Source organism: Euphorbia lathyris, chromosome 7 (assembly GCF_963576675.1).
Source record: "Euphorbia lathyris chromosome 7, ddEupLath1.1, whole genome shotgun sequence".
Classification (NCBI taxonomy): Eukaryota; Viridiplantae; Streptophyta; class Magnoliopsida; order Malpighiales; family Euphorbiaceae; genus Euphorbia; species Euphorbia lathyris.
This window is the reverse complement of record NC_088916.1, coordinates 23,662,493-23,674,200: the sequence shown is the minus strand read 5'-3', so window position 1 is coordinate 23,674,200 and position 11,708 is coordinate 23,662,493.

Genomic DNA, 11,708 nt, shown 5'->3' with positions numbered 1-11,708 from the left:
AAAACCTACAAATGTTGAGCAACCTCAGGATGAGGCTGAACAGAGAGTTTAAGAAGAAGAAAGTGTTGCTGTTGAGGATCATGCTGAGCAACTTGAGAATCCATATATAGAAGAGGAGACAGTTGCTACTGAGTCCAGTGAAGGTATTCCAGCTGACCCTTCATCCCCAAAAGCTCCGACACGACGGAGACTCAAAAAGAAGGCACAAAAGCAAATTGATCTTATGGACGACTTTCCTGTTGAAGATATTGAGACTGACCTCTCCAAAATCCAGTTCCAGTATTTCTCGAATGATGCTGAGACTGAGTCACCTCCAGCAGATCCCGTACAAAAACAAGCCTCTGTTACTCAGGATGAGGAACAAGCCAAAACCCTTGAAGATCCAATCCAAGCTGCTCAAGATGGATCAAATCCTGCCTCAACTTCACCCATTCAAGTTGAGCAGGTCAACATGACTATCCAAACTCCACCTCCAACTCAGCATGTTGACGACTCAGCTCCTGAAGTCAATCAAAGTCCAGGTACCAATCAAGGTACTCAATCTGGCAAAGAGCCCACTCCTCCACCACCATCAAGCTCAATACCAGCCTCTGAGTCTAATGCTGCTCAATTCACGTACTTGAATGCTACTGAGTCAGGACGCCGTATCATTGCTTTTGCTCAGTCCTTGCTTCAAGAATTGAACCCTCCTCAAGCTGATGCTGCTAGATCTTCTGATATTGAGTCCTCTTAACTACCTGGAATCACTCAGCTTCTCAATGAACTACGAGGACTCAAGGATCTAGTAAGTGTAATAACCACCATTCAAACTCAGCAGCCAAGGCAAGACCAAATCACAAAGCTGACTGAATTGGTTCTCACAATGGTGAACCATCTGAACTCACTTGAAGGCAAAATCCACCAACCATCAGAAGTTAATCCAGGGTATGCCACTTCTGCTGAACTTCAAGGATATTTTGCTAAGTTAACTGCAGAACTGACCAAATCAAGCGCATCTGGCAATGCTGAGTTTGCCACTTCTGCTGAACTACAAGAATGCTTTACCAAGCTTAATACTGAGCTGACCAGTACGCGCGACTTAGTATCCTCCTCCTCTCAGTGTACAATTGACCAACTGAGTGAAGCAGTCAGCCTACTAGACATTAACAAAGCACAGATGGAGGTTGATCCAGTTTCCAACAGTGAACTCTTGAGTTTTTCCCAGGCGATTATGAAGGCAATGCGCATCAACAATGCCCAGCACATATTTTATGACTCTGCCTTACTCAAGATGTACCACCAATCCTTCGGTTAGCTCACCAGCTCGCTCACCTGGCTTAGCAAATCTCATGAATGCCTGCTCAGCATGATTAGCAGTTCTCTTCGTGTTCCTCGCCATGTCCAAGATGACAGTGTTCCTATAATTGATGGCTTGCGCGAAAGTACTAGGAGGCTCCAGCGTTATTCCACTCACCTCTCCGCTCATGCTCGCACTGACACATTCATTTATAAACCCGATGATGGCAAAACGGGGGAGACAAGTCAAGGAGGAACTCAGCTTGCAGGTAATGCCTCAGGAAGCAAAGACAAAGGCAAAGGAATAGCTAAAGCTGACCACCAAGCCCAGAAGAAGAAGAACTAGATATAGTCTAGTAAATGTTTAGAACTTAGCAAAGAAACCTTCATATATGTGTTTGCCTTATTTTTCTTGTTCAATCTATGCCAAGTACTATTTTCGCAATATATTCGATAAAATTGAACAAACAAATTAAGAAGTAAAACATACTCAGTATACATTAATACTAAAATACTTAGGTAATAAACTGAGTAACAACATACTTCTAATATTTTTGAAAGCTGACTTAAATTCAAAAAGTTCAGATCTTGAAAAATCCAACATTAAACTAAGTCAGTGTACACAAATGTCCTAAAGATAATTCAATTAAATCTTGGAAGGTTTAGAATTAAGTTAAGACAATATGTGCAACCCTTACGGGGGAGTCATTTCAAAAATATCAATCATGGGGTAACTTATAACTGAGTTCCTTAATTATGTATTTTGCCAACATCAAAATGGGGGAGTTTGTTGAAACACCTTTCCACAAGATTTTGATTTGACAAAATCATCCATGATTAAGAGGCAATTAAATTTAAATGCTTTGATTTAATTGTACTAATGTGTTTGTTCAATATTGAGTGCAAATATATATATAAAGTTAGACAGGTCAAAAGTCAGCATAAGCCAAAGCTGAGTGGAACGAAACTCAGAATGAAAGAATAGAAGCTGAGTAAAGTAGAACTCAGCATCAGAAGCTTCCTTCAAAGTTGCCAGAACGAAGCTGACTAAATCAAAAGACTCCTTCAGAATTATACAAATAGAACGGAGCTGACTAAGAAGGAACTCAGCATGGAAGTTGAACATTCGAAAATAACAAATGAAGCTGAGTGATAGTCAGGACAGCATGAAGGATCCGTTTACTAAAAGACAAAGTCTGCCAATCTTCTGCACCAATAATTGAAGCCTCGAAAATACAAAGAAGACTAATTCCAAGAATCATGGGTCAATGGATTATTGGTAAAAGACAACTGGCACAAAAAGACAAGTCTGATGCAAAAAGACAAAACCTGACGCCTGAAGAAAACAGAGGAAGGGAATGGCGGAACAGACTGAAGCTGACCAGAAGCTGTCTGCTAAAAGAGCCGTTTTGGACTTAACGGCTAAATCATCTCAAATGATCAAATCTTCAGAATTTCATCTATAAAAGGACAATGGTAGTTCTTGGATCATTCGCCGAAGTATCAAAAAGAAAAATACAAGAGAGAAAATCTTCAAAGCACTCAAATACAAAAGATCTTACACTGAATCTTCCATTCTTTGTGTAAATGCTAGATTGATTGTTTTGTAATCATCTAAGGTGTTCTTTAGTTGAAAAAGAACAAGTGTGTAATCAATAAGTATATTGAGAGTGTTGAGCTGAGTACTTGGTTGTAAGTATTCAGTGGTAGAAAAATCTAAGTGCTGGGTTGTAGTACTTAGTAGAAGCTGAGTAGACGAATAGAGGACGTACTCTTGCATACTCACTGCCTCGTAAAGGGTTTGTGCTCTACCTTGAAAGAGCTCAGTATTGGATTGAAAATCCCAGGAGGAACTGGGGACTGGACGTAGGCAGAGAGGCCGAACCAGGATAAGTCGTGCTGAGTAACTTCTAAACTCTTTCTCTCAATATATATATATATATATATATATATATATATATATATATATATATATATGTGCATGTGTTGCTTGTGAAATTTACTCAACTTATAAATTGCTAAAACTGAAACTGAGTAAATCTGAGTGCTAAGTTGGAAGCTGACCTTTCAAGTGTCAATTCCCAATTCTCGAGTCAAGCAGTCTTAGTCAGCATAGTACTAAAACTGTCTGACTAATCAACCGGCCGTGCTGACCAACACGCTGAGTTATCAAACTATTAAAATAACTCTAAGTCAGCTTAATTAAACGCGAAAAAGTTACATTAGTTCCTAACCCCCCCTTTGGAACTAATTACTAGGGACCAACAAGTCTAAGGTCAGTTTTTCAGAATTAGGTCAGCTCATGGAACATATTCTATTTAACTCAGTTTATGCGGAAGATTTATATATCAGAGAGCGTTAAGTATTTCTTTGTTCAATGTGTTTAAGAAGACATGTAAAAGCGGTCAACATTTTGATCAACACAGCATGCAATCATAAAGCAATGTAGACAAATAGCACAGTTGATTTAGTGAAGATGCGATTAACTATTCAATACAAAACATAAGTAAGCATCGCATAAGATTGGTTAATTTAAAAAGATAGATGCATCAAAGTTTTGTATTTAGGGTCAGCACAACAAAAGTACACAAGGGAAAGACTACAAGTTTTAACAACATGACATCTAGTCAGTCTTAGTAAAGCTAAAGCTATTTCTTCTTGTAGTTGAGTTGTGCTTCATGCTCTTTAGCTTTACCCTTTCCCTTTTGTCTTTGTGACTACCTGAAGCTTCTTCTGAATGCTGGGTTCCTTGAGCTTGTACTTTCTCCTCCGTTTTGCCACCATCAGCAGGAGGAGCAATGAAAGTGTCTTCAATGACAGCTTTAGTTAGGCGTTTAGAGAATGCCTTCAGCTTGTGTGTGTTTGTATTTATGCCATAAAAAATGGGAACACCATCATCCAAAATAGCGCGAGGAATTTTGACATCAGCAGCACTCAGCATACTTAGAACATATGCTTGACCCTTTGCAACCCAGTGTATGCTGTCTGTGAGCATTGAAAAAGCTTGATGAAACATATTTAGCAAAGATGAATCAAAATACTCATGCTAAGCGTTGGTATGGCGCACGTGGTTGAAAGTTACTCGAGAGTACTTCAGAATCTCGTTGGTTTTGAGCTGGTCAGTGTCCATCTCTTGCTTGCTTAAGTTCAGCAGATGCACAGCCTCGCTAATTTGCTCAATGGAGCATTGGGAGGAGGAAGAGAGTTGGTGATTTGTTTTCTCTTGCTCAGTATGAAGCTGGCTGAAGAGATGATGTACTTCGGCAGAAGTGGCATATGCTGAGTTCGCAGCTGACAATTGATGAATCTGCCTTGCAGTGAGTTCATGTGGTTTACCGTGGTCAGCTGGAGTTCGGCTAGCTTTGTTATAGAGTCCTGCCTGGGCTGTTGAGATTGCAATGAAGTCATGACACTCAGAAGATCCTTCAGACCTTTGATCTCAGTTAGAAGCTGAGTGACAGACGAAAGTTGAGTTGTCTCAACATGAGTAGACCCAGCTGCATTGGTGTTTGATTGATGAAGGTCCTGGATAAGAGCTTGAGCTGAGTCAATGATTCTTCAACCAGACTCAGTTGTATTTAGGTAGCTAAAGGATCCATCATGTGTTGGCCCAGATGCCGGAGGAGGAGTAGAACCGAATGAAGGCGGTGTTTGGTTCTGCTCATCATTAGAAGGCCCAGCATTATCAGCGACTGGCCTGGAATTAGGATTGTCAGTAGAAACTGGCTGGATTTGATTCTGCACATTGAGTTGTGGAAGTGGAGGATCGACAGAAAGTGTTGCTTCCTCAGGGTCAGGCTGAAGCTGACTAGGTGTTGGAAGTTGAGGAAGTTCAGTGTTCACCTGAGCAGGTAATTCCTTAGCTTGCTCAACGTGTTGAGGAGCGGAATCTTCAAGCACTTGCTCGGTATCATTTTGGCTGGGGAAAGCAGTTAAGTCGGCATGTTCCTTCGGCTGAGAAACAGAGGCTTGATTTTCTTGTTGCTCAGGTTGAGACTCAGGAGGGTTGGAGAAGAACCTAAGATGTACATCTGTAAGGTCAGAGATCTCATCCCTCAGCGGTGAGTCACCCATTAGGTCAATGACGGGTGCTCGAAATGCCTTCTTCTTCCTCAGTCTCTTTAGCTTTGGAGGAGTAGGGTCATAAGGAATGGACTCAATAGAGTCAGTGGGTAGCGGGAGCATATGCTGTGTGCTCAGTTTCTTCTTCGTTAACCAACTCAGTGTTGATTGGTTCAAGGTGCTCATCATCAGCTGTTTCCTCAGTGTCATCCTGACCACTTTCTTCTTCATCAGACTCATCATCCAGTTCTTCTTCCTCAAACTGTTCATCCAGTTCTTCTTCCTCGAAAAACTGACCACCCAATTGGTCTTGTTCTTCCTGGTCATCTATTTGTTGCTCAGCATCAATGCCTTGACTCTGTGCATAATGGGAGTTAGGAGGAACGACGACATCAGTCGGAAGTGCATCGATAGGTCTTAACTCAAAATTGAGCTTCTTCTTCTTCCTTAATGGTTGCTCATCAACCTCTCTTTCTTCTACCTCTGGCTCAGCTTGCCTAGGTCTTTTCTCAGCTGACCTAGATCCACCCTGTCCTTGTTGAATCTGAGGCTTAGTTCCTCTGCATACAACCTTAAGCCTTTTTGGTGTGGAGGTAGCTCCTTTAGAGGTGCTTTGCACTGCTTTCCTCTTTCTTTGCGTTCTTCCCTTTCGAGTCACTGCTCCCTTAGCGTTCGGGACAGCTTCCCCTTTTCCTTTCTTCGGCACAATTGGTTGATCATATGCCAAACCGAATAGGGCAGCAGCTGTAATCTTGGTTCCCCAAGTGTGGATTTCCGCAACCATGTCCACATTGTGATCCTTGAGGATTCGGGTGATGAAGGAGCCTAACCTAAGGGTTCCTGTACTTCGTAGAAACCCACCGATTATAAAGACAGGCATGTTTATTAGTGTGTAGGTCAGCATGTGCCATATAAAACACTGCTCAAAATTGGTTGCTGAGTTGGTGCAGTTGATTTTTGGGAAAAGGAAATTGGTCAGTATGTAATGGGCCATCTTTTGATGCTGACCCATGGAGGTACTCGAGATTTCACCTACATGACCCTCAGGTTTACAGAAGGTCTGAACGTAGTTGGTTTTATCTTGGTCACCTGATTTACGAAGTATAGCTCCTTCGTTTTTCAGTTTGAACAGTGAGGCAAGATATGCAGGGTTGATGAAGATGTCCTTCCCTCGAACATTAGAAGCCAGGTAGTTCCGGTCATCATCGGTGATCTTTAGGTTGGCCTAGAATTCTCTTACCAACTCAGGGTAAGTAGCATCACGAACTGAGAACTGCTCGGTCCAACCATTATTCTTGATCCACTCATAAAAGGGTTGCTCGGCTTCCACGAATCCCCTTGAAAACCATCACGAGTGATCAATCTTACACCCCTTCACACTCTCGAAAACCTGAGAGTAGGTGCGTTCCACAACTTTCTTGCCCTTGTCCTTTTGTTGTTGTTTTCCCTTCGAAGAGGTGGCTTGGACAGCTTGAGCTTTCTTGCTCGGCATTGTGACCTTAGCGTGGTCACGCTGGGTAGAAGATTTGGGGTTTTTATCGGAGCGGTTGTCGGGTAAACCAGCACCGGAGATGTTCAGAGAAACGTTCGTCATATTCTCAGAGAAGTTTTGGGAAGTTTGGGATTTTTTTTAGGGAGAGTAATTGGAATGCCAAAGTTTTCTAAGCATAAAGAGATAAAAGTGGGAATTCCTCCACTATTTATAGAGGTATTGAGTTGATCTAAAGCGTTGGGTTGTCAATTTGACCTCGAGATTCTCAATCGACAAAGATTCTGGCATTTATGACACATACGACGCGTGTGTTTTCTAATTATAGCGCATACGTCATCCTAGGTGGCTATTTAATTTGCGTGCTTTGCATTAAAGTTTGCAATGGATCTTTACTCAGTGTTAAGGATCTCAAACGTTTAAGATTCTGAGTAGACAATTGTTATGCAAGGGAACAGTTCTTATGCTTAGTTGCTCAGCTTAAGATAAACACTCAGCATGTAAATCTACTCAGCATGTGATAGTAATTGATTTAGCATAAATCATTTAGCATGGTAATTCACTCAGCATGCATAATATACTTGGAATTTATTGAAGAGGATTAAACATACCAATGGCTTCTCTAAGTATGTTGAATTGCTCACGAGCTAGTGGCTTTGTGAAGATATCAGCAAGCTGCTCATCCATTGGGACATAGGTCAGCTTGATCTCTCCCTTGAGTACGTGATCTCTAATGAAGTGATGTCTTATGCTGACATGCTTCATCCTGCTGTGTTGGATTAGGTTCTTTGATAAGTCAATGGCACTCTTGTTGTCGCATTTGACTTCAATTGTTTTAGTCCGAACACCAAAATCTTCAAGCTTTTGCTTAATCTATAGGACTTGATCAACACAGCTTCCAGCAGAAACGTACTCAGCTTCAGTGGTTGACAGGGCTACTGACGCCTGCTTCTTGCTGAACCAGGACACAAGACAGCTCTCAAGGAAGTGGCATCCTCCTGAGGTGCTTTTTCGTTCAAGCTTGTCTCATCCGTAGTCAGCGTCAGTGTATCCAATAAGTGTGAAATCATGAGTACTGGGATACCACAAACCTGCATTCACTGAGCCTTGCAAATATCTAAGGATTCTTTTTACAGCTATGTAATGAGATTCCTTAGGGTTAGATTGATATCTAGCGCAATAACATACCGAGAACTGAATGTCCGGCCTACTAGCAGTTAAGTAAAGTAGAGAACCAATCATACCTTGGTACAATCTGCTGTCTACTGACTTACCATTCTCATCAGCGTAGAGGACAGTTTCAGTGCCCATTGGGGTAGATATTGACTTACAATTCTCAAGTTCATACTTCTTCAATATCTCCTTAGCATACTTAGTTTGACTGATGAAGATGCCATTTTTCCCTTGTTTGATTTGAAGTCCAAGGAAGAAATTGAGTTCTCCCATCATTGACATTTCAAACTCAGTCTGCATCTGCTTACTAAATTCCTTGCACATTGACTCGTTAGTGGCACCAAAAATAATGTCATCAACATATATTTGAGCCAGCAGGGTATCTTTACCCTTCCTCTTAATGAATAAGGTTGTATCAGCTTTACCTCTGACATAATTTCTAGTCAGCAGGAAACTGGTCAGCCTCTCATACCAAGCACGTGGTGCTTGCTTGAGACCATACAGAGCCTTTTTGAGCTTATAAACTTGGTTTGAGAATTTAGGATCCTCAAACCCTGGAGGATGATTAACATAAACTTCCTCGTTTATAACTCCATTAAGGAATGCACTCTTAACATCCATTTGAAACAGTTTAAAGTTCATATAGCTTGCATATGCACATAAAATTCTAATAGCCTCTAGCCTTGCCACTAGGGCAAAGGTCTCACCGTAGTCAATGCCTTCTTGCTGACTGTAGCCCTGAGCTACAAGTCTTGCTTTGTTTCTGACCACGTTCCCTTGTTCATCCAGCTTGTTACGGAAGACCCATCTTGTTCCTATGGTCTTCTGGCTTCTTGGTTTTGGCACTAAGTCCCATACTTCATTTCTTCTGAACTGATCAAGTTCTTCTTGCATTGCATTCATCCAGAATTCATCATACTCAGCTTCAGCGAAATTCTTCGGTTCCTGGATTGAGACGAATGCTACGTTGCTAAGGTATCTCCTGAGTTGATTCCTCGTCATCAGGGTATTCTCAGCGGCATTAAGAATGGCACTCTCTGAGTGACCTCTTGGTATTCTAATCTCCTTCGGTAGATTTATGTCTTGTGCTGGTTGTGTTTCAACAATCTCTGCAGGTGTAGATTGGTCAGTGAAAGTAATTTGAGTTTCACTTTTACCTTTAGTCAGCACTTGAGGCAATGACTCAGCGGCTGTTTCTTGGTCAGTGGGAGCTGAGTGTGGATCATCCTCAGTCAGCTGCATGTCTCTTCCTGCAGGGTTAGCTTCATCGAACTCAACGTGTACTGACTCTTCTAAGAACTGAGTTCGTTTATTGAAAACTCTATATGCTTTGCTGTTTGTTGAGTAGCCTAAAAAGATAGCTTCATCAGCTTTAGAGTCAAACTTAGCTAGGTTGTCTTTAGTATTCAAGATAAAGCATTTACAACCAAAGGCACGAAAGTATCCAATGTTGGGCTTTCGTCCTTTCCAAAGTTCGTAGGGGGTCTTCTTTAGTATAGGTCTAACTAGAGCCCTATTAAGAATGTAGCACGCTGTGCTAACAGCTTCTCCCCAAAAGTACTTTGGAAGCCTATGCTCACTCAGCATTGTCCTAGCTATTTCAACCAAGGTTCTATTTTTCCTTTCAACAACCCCATTTTGTTGAGGCGTTCTAGGAGCAGAAAATTATGGTCAGTGCCGTTGGTTTCACAGAATTCAACAAACTTTTGGTTCTTGAATTCTCCACCATTATCACTTCGGATGTGAGCTAACTTAAGGTCTTTATCATTTTCAAGTTTTCTTACTAAATTTGAAAACGTCTCAAAGGTTTCATCCTTGCTACTCAGCAAGATGATCCAAGTGTACCGAGAAAAATCATCTACAATGACCAAGGAAAATCTTCTTCCACCCAAGCTCAGCGGCTGGACTGGACCGAAGAGATCCAAGTGTAGTAACTCTAATGGACGCTTAGTTGAGACAATGTTTTTACTATGAAAAGATTGTTTTGTTTGTTTTCCAGCTTGGCAAGCGTGGCATAATTGATCTTTTTCAAATTTAAGTTCTGGCAGTCCCTCAACCAATTGCTTTCTTGCTAATTTGGCCAGGAGGTCCATGCTTACATGACCAAGTCTCCTGTGCCATAGCCAGAAATTTTCTTACTTTGACACTAAGCATACAGTTTTTGAAAACTTCTTTTCTAACTTCAGCATAAAGACATTATCAATATGAGGGGCAGTTAAAATTAACTCATTTGTTTTACCCTCGAATATTTTACATCCAGTCTCATCAAATATAACTTTTCTCCCATTGTCACATAGCTGAGCTACGCTGAGTAAGTTATATTTGAGTCCGCTGACTAGGGAGACTGACTCAATAGTAGGATTACCACCAATGGTTCCTGGCCCTACTATCTTACCCTTCTTGTTGTCTCCAAAACTTACACTTCCTCCTCGTTTATGCACAAATGTGATGAACTGAGTTTCATCACCAGTCATATGCCTCGAGCATGCGCTGTCAATGTACCACATCTTTGACTTCTCAGCACACCTCAGGCTTACCTGCAATATAGCTAGTTGCTTTTAGGTACCCAATTGTTTTTGGGTCCTTGCTTGTTAGGTTCAACAGGTAAAGCATCATATTTCATTTTATGACGATATACTTGGACAGTGTGTCCATTCTTTCCACAGAAGTCACAGCTGACCTTCCGTTTAGGATGTCGCACTGACTGGTCAGCACCCTAGTGCTGAGCGTGCCAGCACACCTTAGTAGTGTGTCCTTTCTTCCCACAGAAGTCACACTGGACATTCCGCTGAGGATTCCATCTCTGCTGACTAGTACTTCGGTACTCAGTGTTCAGAGGAATATTTGTTTTATTCGGAACCTTAAGTTGGTTCTGAATTGATATGACACCCTTTCTCAGTTTCTTAGAATCTGATTGGACCTCAGAGACAAACTTTTGCATAATTTCTACATTGCTATGCAAAATTGAAGTGTCCTGGAGAATATATCGAAGGTCACTCAGTTTGACCTCCTCAACCTCGTCACATTGCCTGCTGAGTGCTCTAACATTTTTATTACACTTTTTGACAAGTGTGTAGAGGTCACTCAGGGCATTAACCATTTCATTTCTGAGCAAGGGTAGTGACATTACCTCAGTTGATTGTTCCTCATCGTCAGATGCAATGGAGGGGTCAGCATGCTCAGAAACACATGGCTCAGCAAGTTCGTCAGCCATGAAACAAATCTTTGCTGACTCAGTGGCATCAGCTTCTGATGATGAAGACTCATCACTGTCGCTCCAAGTTGCCACCATTGCCTTCTTGCTGTTCTTTCTTTCTTTCCTCAGCGTGGGATAGCTTGACTTGATATGGCCAGTTTGATGACATTCAAAGCATATAATGGGCTTTGAGCTGTCCTTCTTGTACTTGTTGTCGCTGGACTCAGCTTTGTACTTATCAAACTTTTTGTAAGGCTTCTTAGAATATTTGTCATTCTTTCTGAACAGCCTTTTCATCTTTCTAGTGAACATAGCCATTTCTTCGTTGTCTGTTGAGCTCCCATCAGTGGAGTCAGCTTTCATGACAAGAGACTTTTACTTCTTGTCTTCAGACTTTTCCTTCAGCTCGAAGTTCTTCATTGATATCTCGTGGGTCAGCAGCGAGCCAATGAGTTCATCATACTTGTAGGTGGTTAATTCTTGAGATTCCTCAACAGCAGTTTTCTTTGCTTG